Source organism: Tamandua tetradactyla, chromosome 3, assembly GCF_023851605.1.
Source record: "Tamandua tetradactyla isolate mTamTet1 chromosome 3, mTamTet1.pri, whole genome shotgun sequence".
Lineage (NCBI taxonomy): Eukaryota > Metazoa > Chordata > Mammalia > Pilosa > Myrmecophagidae > Tamandua > Tamandua tetradactyla.
Window position 1 is genome coordinate 147607255 of NC_135329.1, and position 13765 is coordinate 147621019.

Here is a 13765-nt window from a genome sequence, read left to right on the forward strand (position 1 = left end):
AAAACTTATAAAAAATTTATTTTGTCTTAAATTTGGCTAAATCTAGATAAAAAATACAACTCAATGCCAAATCTTAAAACAAAGGATCAGTCAAGAGTTGATGTTTTTGTTGTAATCTTTTCTGATGACTCTGTGCCAACATGACTCAGCATCTGTCACGACGACGACGTTCGACCTTTACAGTATGGACGTGAAAAGGTGATCGGTGCACAAAACACATTCTAGGGTTTCAGCCATTCTCCCAAAAGTCTCTTTTCATCCTTTCATATGTAAATCATTGTCTTTTGAAACGCCTATGTACTGTCAATTCTTCTCACTGGGCCAAATCCTCATTTGTCAATGGCTTTATTTCAGGTTTTGAACAGTTCCAAGCTAGTGCTGAGAGGGCACTTATTTTCCAAGAAATTGGTGTATTAGTGAATATGTTTGTATTCTCATGACTTTTGCTTTCCTACCCAACCTTGTCTCTGTGGGGATTCGAATAATTAATGCTTGGTTAATGAGCAAACCCTGTTTTCAGTTTCTTGGCAGACATTAGATCTCAGGATATTTGTATTAAAGAGCAAAGGGTCATGCATTCCCAGATACAGATATGTAAACTGAGGTAATAATGGCACCAATGACATCTCTGAAGATAGAAGAACAAAATTTGGAATGATACACATTCTTTCTCAATTCTGCACTCACATGCAATCCCTGCTTCATTACTCCACATTGCAAGCGAGCCCTTGTTTTGGAGTAATGTTGCTGGAAAGTGGGCATTTGGCCATTAAGAAAAATAGTATCTTTGCCCTGGCCTATACCATAATAAACTGAAGAACAGAAAAACAAATGTCACTTATTAGAACATTGAGGTTTGCTGTTCAAGTGATTAACTAAGAATCATTTGTATGATTAAATGCTGGAAAATAATTTGCCTTCCCTATGAACCTATAGCTTAGATCTCATTACACAGAAGTGCTGCATATTAGTTGAAGCAAATTAACATTCAAACACTTTCTGGAGTGGCTGCTAATCACAGGCTGTTAATTACTGTCATTACATTAGGCTGCTGCAGAGACTATCCAAAGAATCATTCTCATGATCTTGGTATTTGAAAGTGATCTTCACCAATAAAAACACATGTCAGATATACAGAAATTGCAAATTGCTGAAATTGCTGACGGGGTTGAAAATTCCGCTGACTATAAGTCCCCATCTAGTGATGGATGTATTCTTGACACAGTTTCAGTGTTTGGACTTAGGAAATAATGAGTATCAATGTCCTAGCAGGGGAATATGCAAAGATGAAGGAGCCCTTTTGTATCCTTAATTAAGGAAAGTAGTAGCAGAACTCGTTCACAGATAAGTGACTGTACATTATAATCATGTATTTATGTAAGGGACTGTTATACTATATTACTGTAGTGGCAATTAGATTTTCACAAAGTCGTTTTAATAAAAGGCATACTTACATAATAAATAAACAAAACCGCTCATTTTCATGGCAGGCTCTCTAATTATACACAAGCTTTAAATAAAGTGTTCTGCAATGCTAAGTTAAACATATAGACTCTAGTTGCCTCCCGCAAATGCGCCTCAAATCCTTTTTCACCCCACAGACTCAGATGCCCCAGAAACTCTTCTAAATAGGGAGAGAATATTTGTACAAATTTTGCTTGTTTTGCATAAGGGAGGAATCATTTGAGAATTTAGAGGTCAAGGCTTCTGGAACACATTTCCCTGACTTCGTTTATTGACCAGAAAGTTTGCTACCCCTCTGTGGCTACCGGTAACTGGTATTACCCCAGTGTCAGCTTGGTAAGGATAACTGAGTTGAATAGCACATGTGTTAGCTTCATGGGCAACCCAATTCATTAGCACCACTCACTATGTGAAGGAAACCCATGCAACAGTTTTTTTTTTTAAAAAAAAATTAAATTTCATTTTCTTAAATTAGAGAGGTTGTAAGTTTACAGAATAATTATGCAGACAATACAGAGTTCCCATATCCTCCCCTCACCTACACATTTTGCCCTATTATTAGCACTGTATTTGCATGGTAACTTAGTTATAATTGATGAAACAATATTATTATCATTCTACTACTAACTATTGTCCATAGTTGAAATAAGGTTCACTGTGCTGTATAGTCCTATGGATTTTTTTAAATTTTTATTCTAGTAGCATATATATAGCTTAAAATTTCCCCTTATAACCGCATTCAAATATATGACAGTGTTGTTAATTACAATCACAATGTCGCCATCACCAGCATCCATTACCAAAATTTCTTCCATCACCCCAAACAGAAGCTCTGTACCAATTAAGCATTAGCTCCACATTTCCGATCCTCACTCCAGCCCCTGCTCACCCATATTCTAGTTTCTGAGTCTATGAATTTGCTTATTCTGATTATTTTTTATCAGTGAGATCATATAATACTTGTCCTTTTGATTCTGGTTTATTTCACCCAACATGATGTCTTCAAGGTACATCCATTTTGTCAAATGTATCAGAATTTTATTCCTTTTTGTGGCTGAATAATATTCCATTGTATGCATATACTACATTTTTTATCCAGTCATCTGTTGATGGACATATATGTTGCTTTCATCTTTTGGCAATGTAGATAATTCTGCTATGAACATTGGTGTGAAAATACCTGTTCAGTTGCCTTCTTTCTATTCTGTTGGGTATATACCTAGAAGCAGGATTACCGGGTCATATGGTTATTCTGTACTTTCTGAAGAAATGCCAAATTGTTTTCCACAGTGGCTGCACAATTTTACATTCCCACCAACAATGAATGAATGTTCCTACTTCTCCACATCTTTTCCAACACTCATTACTTTTTGTAATAAAAATATATTACTGTTTTTAATAGTATCAATTCTAGTGTGTATAGAAATGGTATCTGTGATTTTGATTGACTCCTTAATGAATGATGTTGAGCACCTTTTCATATGCTTTTTGGCCACTTGTATATCTTCTTGGGAGAATTGCCTATTCAAGTCCTTTGCCCATTTTTAAATTAGTTTGTCCTTTTGTCATTCAAATGCAGGATTTATTTATGTATTCTGGATATTAAACCCTTATCAGCTGTGTGGTCTCCAAATATTTTCACCTATACTATAGTTTGTGTTTTTGCTTTCATGATGAAGTCCTTTGATGCAGAAAAGTTTTAACTTTTGATGAAGTCCCATTTATTTGTTTTTTCTTTTGTTGCTCATGCTTTGGGTGTAAGGCCTAAGGAACCATCACCTAACACAGAAGATCCTAAAGATACTTCACTTACATTTTCTTCACAGAGTTTTATAGTTTGTTTCTTACATTTTATTTTTTGATCCCTTTTGAGTTTATTTTTGAATATCATGTGAAGTATGGGTCCACCTTCATTCTTTTGCATATGGATATCCAGTTTTCCCAGCACCATTTGGTGAAGAGACTATTCTTTCCCCATGGAATGGACTTGGCATCCTGGTCAAAGTCAGTTGGGTCTGACTTCCCCAGTCAAGGTGGTGGAGTGAGAAGGGGAGTCTCTATGCCTGGTCTTCAACTCCAGTGTTTCTGATTGGTTCCTTTTAAAAATGTTTATGTCTTTATTGAGGTTCCCATATTGTTCATTCATCATTTTCCTGATATCCTTAACTCTTTCTGTGTTTTCCTTTAGCATATTGAAGATAATTTTTTTTTTTTTTTTTTTTTGCATGGGCAGTCACCAGGAACTGAACCCAGGTCTCAGGCATGGAAGACAAGAAATCTTGTGGCTCAGGCCACCGTCACACTGCCTTGAAGATAATTTTTTAAAAATCTTTGCCTAGGCAGTGGTGGCTCAGGGACAGAGTTTTAGCCTGCCATGCTGGAGATCTGTGTTTGATTCCTGGTGCCTGCCCCTGCAAAAAATAGTAATAATAATAATAATTTTTTAAAAAAGTCTTTGTCTTATATGTCCAAAGTCTGGTTTTCTTCATTGATGGTTTCTGAATTTTTATCTTTTTCCTTTGGATGGGCCATCATTTTCTGTTTCTTTGTCTTATAATATTGTGTTGTACATTGTACATTTCAATATTTGGCATGTTAACTTTGAGATTTAGTCCCTGAATTGTCTGCTCCTTAAGTTTTGATTTTAGGGTTATGACAGAGATTTCTCTGAGTGACAGGAGCTAATAAAAGCAAACAAACCAATACAAAAAAACACCTTTCATAGTTTTTGCAAATTGGCTGTGCATTGTCTGCTGCTCTCCTTAGGAGTTTAGTCCTACTATCACGAAGATCAGCCCAAGGCAAAAGTTAAGTGCAGGGTCCTATCTGTCTTTTCTGAGCCTGCATCTTGTCCTGGACGTATGCTCTTTTCATGGCCTTAGGAATTCCTCCATTTTCAGAAATCTAAATATCCCTTTAACTCCTTGTGAAATAGACTTTTCCCCACTTTCAGGTGTTCTATAGTATGTCTTAAAGCCAGTAATGCTTTGACTTAATTGTTTCTTACACTGCTTTAGCTTCCTCGAGGTGCTTCTGCTTATAGGACAGGTTCTGGAGGGTGATCCGGAGATGAGTTTCCTGGTTCAGTCTTTCAGGTTGTCACCTGATAGATTGGCACTGGCAAATAGGCAACTCCGGAATGGTACCAGGAACCCACAATGGGTTGACTCCACCCCACACCAGGGAAGAGGCTGAGGAGGGATCAGCAAGGGTACCAGAAGTTCCTCCTACCATGCTTAAAGCTGCATTTTCTTGATTCAGTCCTCACCCAGTTACTACAACCCTTCAACTGTTTTCTGGAGTTTTGAGGAAAATAGCTCTGCCAGTTTTGCTCCTTGTTCGAAGATTCTCGGAGGGGAATGGCACCCCAGGGTATCTTATGCCACCATCTTGACCAACCGCAAGTCCCAGCCACAAGCCTCTGAAGCCTTTGAGGATCCATTTGCAAGTCTCCTAATTCTGGCTTCTCATTCATTCATTAATTCAGTCAACAAATCTGCAGTAAATGCCTTCCTGGTGGAGGACATTGTACTGGGTTCTGTGGGAATACGAAGAAAAATTAAGTGTGGCTCTTGCTTTTGAAGAACTTATAGTATAGTATGGGACAACCATCTTATCAATGTAAATCTCTTGTCCCTCAGGGGGAACAGAGATTTTGGATGAATATGTATAAATATCTTTCTTGTCCTGTAACTGTGGAAACACCACAGAGGACTTGCCCTACAACATCTGAGTGTGGTTACATCACTACTAAAGGAATTCCTTCCCTAAGTACACAGCTAGGGCACTGTTTTCTAAGGGCTAACACACATCCACAGCTATGCATCTCTTCCTTCTTTCTGTCCTTCCTTCCATCCTTCATTCCTTCCTTTCCCTTTCTGTCCCTCATTTCCTTCTTTCAGTCTTTATTAAATGTTTCCTATGTGACAACTTCTGGGAATTTGAAAACAAACATGATATATATGACCCCCTCCCCACAAACACACAGAATTTGTAATCTAGCAAACAAGCACATCCAATACATGTGTCTTCTAGCAGCAAAGTCCAACATGTATTGAGAGCACCTGGGAAGGACTAAAAGACTTGGAAAGTCAGGTTAACTTGGACTGAAAAGGAGAAGTAGTAGTGAAGAGTGGAAGCTTTAGAGGAGGTTCCAGCCTGGTGTGTTGGAGGCACCCAATGAAGTTCACGTAGAAGGCAAGGGGGTGGGAGCAATGTAGCCTGATACTAGAGAGGTAGAGCTTATAAAAATATGACAGAACTTAACCTTTATCCCAGCTGTGTCCTAAGGGAAGCTACTGAAGTTTTGAAACAGAGAATGGCATAATCAAATTTGTGTTTTAGAACAACCACTCAGGATTTGTCTGGAGAATGAATTGGCCAGGGGCAAAACTGAAGGTAGAGAGCAGTTCGGATGCTATTGCATTGGTCTTGGTGGTTTGAGTGAGTGCTAGCAGTGGGCTTGGAGACAAATGAAAAGGTGGTAGGGACAATTGGATATGGAGAATGATTGGACATGTATGTGGAGGGGATAGTTTGTAATGAAAGGACAAAGTCAAGGCTGAACCCCAGGTTTCTGAGCTGATGGTGTTCTCATCCTATAATGAGGAACACAGCAGTTTTTGAGGGTTGGTGGTGAGTTGGGTTTTGAATATGTTGATTGAATGTCCACTGGAAGGACTTGTAAATGGAAATGTCACATAAATAGTTAGAAATACAAGTCTGGAGCTCAGGAGAAAGAGCCAGGGTGAAGTATAGTTCCTTACACTATCCTTCGTGTTTATTTGCTTTTAGTTGTTTGGTTTTACTACATTTCATCAGCAGAGGCAGAGATTAAAGTCAGTGTTTTACTCAATAGTGTATGTCTCCCAGCATGCATACATACCTTTTAATTATCTTGCTTTATGTATTATTAAATATAGGAAATTGTGCTCAGATATCATGGGTTTAATTTAAACTGACAGAAGCAAAAGACACTGCAAATTGAAGTTACTCTGTTTCCCTTTAATGCCTTTAAAGTTTCCATTTATTACAAGGAAAATTAAAACAGGAAGTGGTTTGTTCTTTTTCCAGAAGACTATTTCTGGAATCTGTCCAACCTTGAGGCAAGATCTTGACACGGTTTCTAAAAGGGAATATATAATACAGATGCAAATCAAGTTTGATTGACTTTATGATGCTCTGCTCGCCCCCCCCCCCAAGATTTGACAGGATTAGCCATAAAAATACTTTAAGGAGCTCAAAAATCTGCACTGGATTGGGTTCCACTTCCTACCATGATATCTACTATTGATTTCTCTTTTACATTTTCACAGCATCTATTCTGGTGATCAAAAACAATAACAATAGCAATAACAGTGTATTCCAAAAGATGTTTTTCAAGTCTCCTCTTTCAATACAAAAGCTATTTGTGCCTTTTGAAATTAAGCCTTTTTCTCAGCTTCTAATCATTCCACTGTTACTGGATCAAGGTGGTAGATTCTTTTTTGCTAGATGCATTCCAATGCCAATTCCTGAGACACCAGGGTTTCAAAGAAAGAAAGGGTTTATTGCTGGGCACATAGTAGGAGAGCAGATGGCCTTTCAGCCTCAAATCTGTTTTAGGTTTTAGAATAATGAACACAATGGCCCCAGATGATGTAATTAGAGAGGATTTAATTAGTGAGCATGCATGGATGGATTACGTGCTTAGTCACAGGATGTATTAAGAAAGTGGCATCCTTAATATGATAATGGGCATGATTTTAGTACTATATTGAGGTTTTGGTGACTTTATAGGTTAAAGCCTAAGCTACTGTGCATGTCAGGCAGACCCATTTTGGTTAGATCCAGTTTCAGTTATCAAGATAACTTTGGACGTAGGGTGGTTATTTAGTTCTGGGCTGACCCAAGACCCTTCATTAATAAACATTAGGGGCTGCCTTTAGTGATCACAAGACTCTAAAATCAAAAAACTGGATAAATGGGTACAAGTGAAGGTTAGTTACAAGGTTTATATAAATCACAAGGGAACAAGATAAAGGCTATACAATCATTTTCAAATATCACGATAGATGGATTACAGTTCAAAGATTTCAGGTATTTCCTTCTGCCTACTCTAATATATTAGAAAGTAAAAAGGAGTATCTATATAACAATAATTCAGCTATCATAATCATCTCTTCAATCCTAACTTCTCAGTTATCCCATCAGGTTTTAAAATCCTTGCTGCATGCTTCAGTCAGGACATTCTGATTCAACAGAGCAGGTGATACAGTGCAGGGGCAGATGGAGACCTGGCCCACCACTTACTAATGGCCTGGCCATGGGGCCAAGGCTAGGGCAAAGTATTTCAGGCACTGAGCCTCAGTTTCCATATCTGTGAAATGAAGACATAATAACTAGTTCATAGGAATGTTATGAGGATTGAATTAAATGAGAGAATAATTACCTTATATGGTGCCTCTATTATCTACCAAGCAATTCATACAGCCGGAGTGGAGTTGCACTGTGTGATAACTTTAGAATCCAAACCCAGGAGAAGACATCCTTAATCCTGACAGAAGTGCTCTGTACTGAGGTGACATTCCAGGAAAAGGCAAATTGGAATGGAAAGACTTATAAAGAATTCTATTTTAGTGAATGCAAAAGGTCTAGATTCATTCTCAGACCAATTATCCATTGGTACAAGTGACATTATGTAACAAGGTGTTTTTTTTAACTGTAAATGGCACAATAGGTTTTATTTATTTATTAGTGAATTTTTTGTACCTTTTTATCTTGATAAAATTTTAAAATTACAAAATAGTGGTGAGAATAGTATAAAGAACATTCATGTATCCTTTACCCAAGTAAAGAGCATACAAATATTGATGTTTTATTAATATTTCTCTCCATTTGCTTTATTAGTCCTCTTTCTTGGTATAGAGATACACTAATTATTATCTGAACCATCTGGTAGTAAGTTGCAGATATCATGCCACTTCAGCCCTCAACAATTCAGTATGTTTCCTAACAACAAGGGCATTCTTTATGGAACCATTTTACAATTATCGGTATCAAGAAATTTAACATTAATACAATATTCTTGTCTAATCTACAGTCCATCTGGAAATTTTGCCAATTGCACTAAAATGTCTTTTGTAGTCAACCTCCCATCCACACCACTGCTTTCCCACCATCATGAATTGCATCCTACTTTGTATTTAGAATAAACCCAAATTCTAACCTTAGTTTTCATTTAATCTGCAACAATGTCTCAGCCTTTCTTTCTTTCCCAACCTTGAATTTCTTTTTTTTTTTCTTTTTTAGGTTGAGTAGTGTAATGCTATCAGCTGCGAAATAAAACAAATAGTTACCTCTGCAGCAGCTTATTAATAACTGATAAATTCAGACATCGATATACAAGAGCTAAAAAAGAACACAATCAAGGACTTTCCACTAGAAGAAGGGTTCCTATACCCATATTACTAATGGCAAACACCCCAAGAAATGCAGCCAACAGCATCCACCCTCCTTCAGGGGGTTGACTAATTATCCTGGTTACAAACATCAGCTGCATTGTCACCAGCCATCCTCCTGCATATGGTAGAGGCTGACTACATCTCTGTGGGTGGCTTGGGAGATGGCTCGGTCAGTCAGATCGTAGGCCTGGTCAAAGGAGTAGCCCTGGTCTATGATGCTGTAAACATGCACAGGGCCGGAACCTATGTAGAAGGTTGGCCCTGAGATCCAGTTCCCTCCACTGTTCACATAGTAGAGGCCAAGGCCTCCCTTATCTCAGTCATGGATAATGGTGCCTGTGGACAGTCCCCTGCCTCTGAGCTGATATACTGTGTTATCAAGCAGTTTGGAAGCAGCTGCTATGGAGCTGCTTTCCTTGTTTCAAAGCTCATGGATTCGACAATGCCAGGGCAACACTCTGCACCCCTAGCATGGTGCCCAGGAGGTAGGGGTTGATTGCTAATACCTTCTTCACCAACTGGGAGGCAACACAGGCATCCCCTGTGGCCTGGGGGTCTCCTGCAATAATGATTCCATGACCAAACTGGAAGGCCAGGGTGGTGGTTTCATGAAGCATTTCCATATCCAGCTCCTCTGGGATATCCCAGTGCTATGTGGCCAGACTCAGCCCATCACTGGGACTCTCTGGACCCAGGTCCAGCAGATCCAGGCAACCCTCAAATCCGAAAAACTGGCGTCTGCTCTCAGATAGCAGCCTTTCCAGCATGCTGGCCAGCATCATGTCTAATGAGGGCAAATGGAAGTGATTTTCTGAAGTGTATAGATCAGGTATTCTGTAGAATGTCCCTCAGTTTGGGTTCATCTAATGTGTCCTCGAGTTTGGGTTTGGGTTCTGAATCCTATCAGGGATACCACAGAATTGATATTGTGTCCTTCTTAGGGCTTCATATCCAGAGGCATAAAAGTGGCAGTTTATCCCATGTGATATGTGAACTTCAATAATTTGGTTAAGGTGGTGCCTGCCAGGTTTCTTCATTGTACAAACTCTATTTTCCCCTTGTAATAAATATGTAGTTCATGGGGAGATACTCTGCAACTTTTATTAGTGGAATGGCTCTTCATCATACATTCCCCTACTACTATTAGCAGTCATTGATTTACCCATTGATAATACTTGCCTCAATCTGTTAATGCTATGATGGTTGCAAAATGGAGATACTAACTCCATTCTTTCTACATTTATAAATTTGCATTCTACTAAAAAGATGAGCTTTTCCTTCACCCTTATTCACTTTTACATTCATTTATTTATTCAAATCAATAGAATACTAGATTCTCCTAGATTCTATTATTTATTGTTCATTGTTTATTTTTGATGCTCAAATTGTCCCTGATTTGGCCCTTTGGAACTTTTTCAAGCTGGTTCTTGTGTCTTTTCTGACATGTCTGTATTATATTTTGAGCATTTCCTTACTTTCTGGTCCCCTAAACATCCCTGGCTTATCTTGTATTTTCTTTATGCCAGTCATTTCTCTAAGGAACTCTGGTTTCTTTTAGTGTAAAATGTTATTTAACACTAAGGACAAGTGTTAAATATTTAACACCAAGGACAAAACATATCATATTTAAATGAATAAAATTAATAATAAAAATTGAATATACCTATCATTTTTTCTTACCTAAAAATGGTGTGGTTGTGTTTGTTGGTAGAATTATGGGGAAATATGCAACAGCTATAAATACATACCCTCAAAATGGAGTCAGGTAGGCAGTAAAACTATACTGAGGAGGCCAAATAGAGGGTGAAAAGTGAGAGTCTGTAAGTCTTCCTGCCTCTTTATTCTTTGAAACAGTTTCTTGATCTTGAAATAATCAAGAAGGAAAAGTCTTCAATAATTTCCACATGAGCACACTTTTATACTTTTCCTGCCAGTGGAGATGCTGAACTTACATAAAGCTAAGCTTAGCTTAACAATGACATAAGAAAATATGTTCCATATAATGAGCAACAAAAATATGGGCATATGTGTATTTATGATATATGCATTTATGACAAAGGAGTTAACATACAAGGCAAATGTCTGCATTGCTAATTCTATTTTACATGTGAAGAAGCTAGAGTTCATGGAGAATGCATAATTTACTGAAGACCAGACAGCTAGTTTCAGAGATAGGATTTGCACTCGTTTTGCCTAGTCCAAGGTTCCTTTGTTATGCTGCCTTGCCCATCTTGGTCTTCAGCTTTCATCAAGTGTTATTTTCTCTAGATACATTCCCAAGCAAGCTCCAGGTTGGATTTGGTCCAATAAGCCTTCAATTTTTGGTTCTTTAGCTCTGTCTTTGGAATGATAATAGCTAATATTTCTAGAAAATTTTCTAGAAATGTGTTTTATAAGTCTTATCTCATTAAACCTCCAAGAACTTATCTTCATCACCATTCCCCTTTAAGAATGAGAGAACTAAGTTTGGAGTGAGTTAAATAACTTGCCCAAGAACAAAGCTCATCAGCGGTGGAACCCAGATTTGAACCTAGGTATCTGGCTCGAAGCCGACATGTTTACCCACTATGCCTCGCTGGAATCTTAAAGGGTATGGAGGTGTTACCAGAGCTCCAATGGCTCCCCGAGACATGCCAATTGGCTATTCCTAGACTCAACTGGGGAATGTACTCCTAGTGCTGCAGTGAACTATTTCACCTTCATGTATGGTCAACTCTCAATTAACTTGGTAAACTAAACTCAAAGAACAGTAGTGCAGATAGCCCCAAAATCACAGATACAATTTTGGAGTGTACAGTCATATTCTCCCTAGTAGATACTGCCCCCTAACTCTGTCCATGATAAAACATCAGCTGTTATTGAGGGGATTTAGTTATAAAATTGTTGGTTGGAAGTGAGATAGCAAATTAGTATTAAGATATTTTGTCTATAACCTTCCAAATTGACAGTGCATTTATAGAGAATTTGGAGTTTACCAATTTAAAGAAATTTAGGGAACAATAAATCCTCTGATCATGTCAAAGAGGAGCCAGGTGGCAGGATAAAATGGTGTTTATAAATGTGGACTCAGGAGTTAGACCAACCATATCTGAACCCTGATTTTGCCAGTTCCCAGCTATGTGACCTTGATTAAGTAAGTTAATCTGTCCCTGCCTCAGTTTCCTTGGCATATTATTCTTTCAATTCCCAACCTGTATCCTCTCCCCTACCCCTGCTGGCATGTCTCTCTAAGAGTTTGAATAAAAATCTGTGGAAGGGGGAAAGAGGGGGCAGGTCAGAGTGTGCAGTTTGAAAAAATAACCTAGGAGCTTATGCTGCTCCAACTCTACCTGTTTTCTTCCTACCACCCTATATCTGGATAGAGAGTCACTGAGCTAAGGGATTGCTTGGAATAAACTGTGCATTAGCTATAATGCCAGCTGCTATAATCACCACATTTAATAATGTATAATGGCTCAAACATGATACATGTTTATTTCTTGTCCTGTAAAGTCCAAATGGGGGTTCCTAACTGGTAGTGATTTGGGGATCCAGGCTGCTTCCAACTTGTGGCTTCACTATCTTCAGTCTTGGCTTCCAAGGTCATCATGCTTGTCTGCATCAAGCTGGCAGAGGGGGAAAGAACATGCATCTGAGAGGTTTTTATGAGCTAGGCATGGAAATGGTTGTACTATTCCTACTCACTATGTGTTGGAGCTGAGCCACATGGCCAGACTTAATTGCAAATAACATTGGGAGACATAGCCCAGCTGCATGCCCAGGAAGAAGAGAAAATGGGTTTGGTGAAGAGCTAGTCAGTCTCTGTTATGAATAGCAGCGACAAAATTAAGAAAAGAAGTTTAGAAGAAAAACAGTTTTCAGACTTGCAATTCATGTTGTTTTAATAAAAAGTCAATAACCCCTTTCATGCTAATATCAGCCCTTACTGCTAATCAGCAAGACCAGATTTGACCCTTGAATTGTTAAAATGAAATTTAACTATGGACATTTTCATCAAGCAAGTGTGACATTGTGTAAACGGTGCAAAAATTGATCTACTACTTGCTATGGTGTAGATCAGCACATTAACATAATACTACCATTATCCCAAGTGTGCAGGGGCCATTGTGAAAATGCTATTGCACAAACAGCCCATTGAGGGAAGTTAAATTTTGTGTACTCCAGTGAGCAAAAAATACATGGTTGAATTGGACTTTAATATGTGTTAATTATGAAAATTAGCTCTGAGCAACGAAAGCTATAATAATTAAAAATCATATTTTCTTCTTAAAAAACCCATCCTCCCCAAATTATTTATGTATTCTAATGAAACAAATAAAAATAGTTATGGCAAAGTCTAAATAATAACCTCTATTACAGTAGTATATATACTCCATAATATGTAATCATGTTACACATAAATAGAAACAGACATAAGACCACATCCATTTAGTGAGTAGCAAGCAACACAATAGATATTAGATTATAAACGTTGCTATTTCCTTTAGTATCTCTTTCCAGTTTCTGATATATGTAAGTTATGAAGAAGATCAACTTGGCAAAATTCTCACCCTATTGTATACATTTAAAATGTTCAAAAGCTGAAATACTGGCACCGAGATAGCAAAGAGGATTCATTTCATATGCCAATTCCAAGTAGTTGTAGCATAGTGGCTGCCTGGAACAAAAGGAGAATTGTGTGGCTCTGTCTTAACTCACTAGGGAAAGAGCACTATGGTCAATTAGTGATGTCTGCCTGGGAATAGTAATAAAAAGTGGCGTCAATCTTGTCACCTACTTTCCAAGCATGGTTACATATTCATTAAATAGACCAGTAACAGAAGAGAAAAGAATATAGGAAAAGGCCCTGATGTTGGCTC

General features: G+C 38.1%; 1 pseudogene; it reads right to left on the reverse strand.

Annotated features, from left to right (window-relative positions):
• Positions 1-9006: 9006 nt before the first annotated feature.
• LOC143675794 (proteasome subunit beta type-5 pseudogene) lies at positions 9007-9688 on the reverse strand (annotated as a pseudogene).
• Between the last annotated feature and the right edge of the window lie 4077 nt (positions 9689-13765).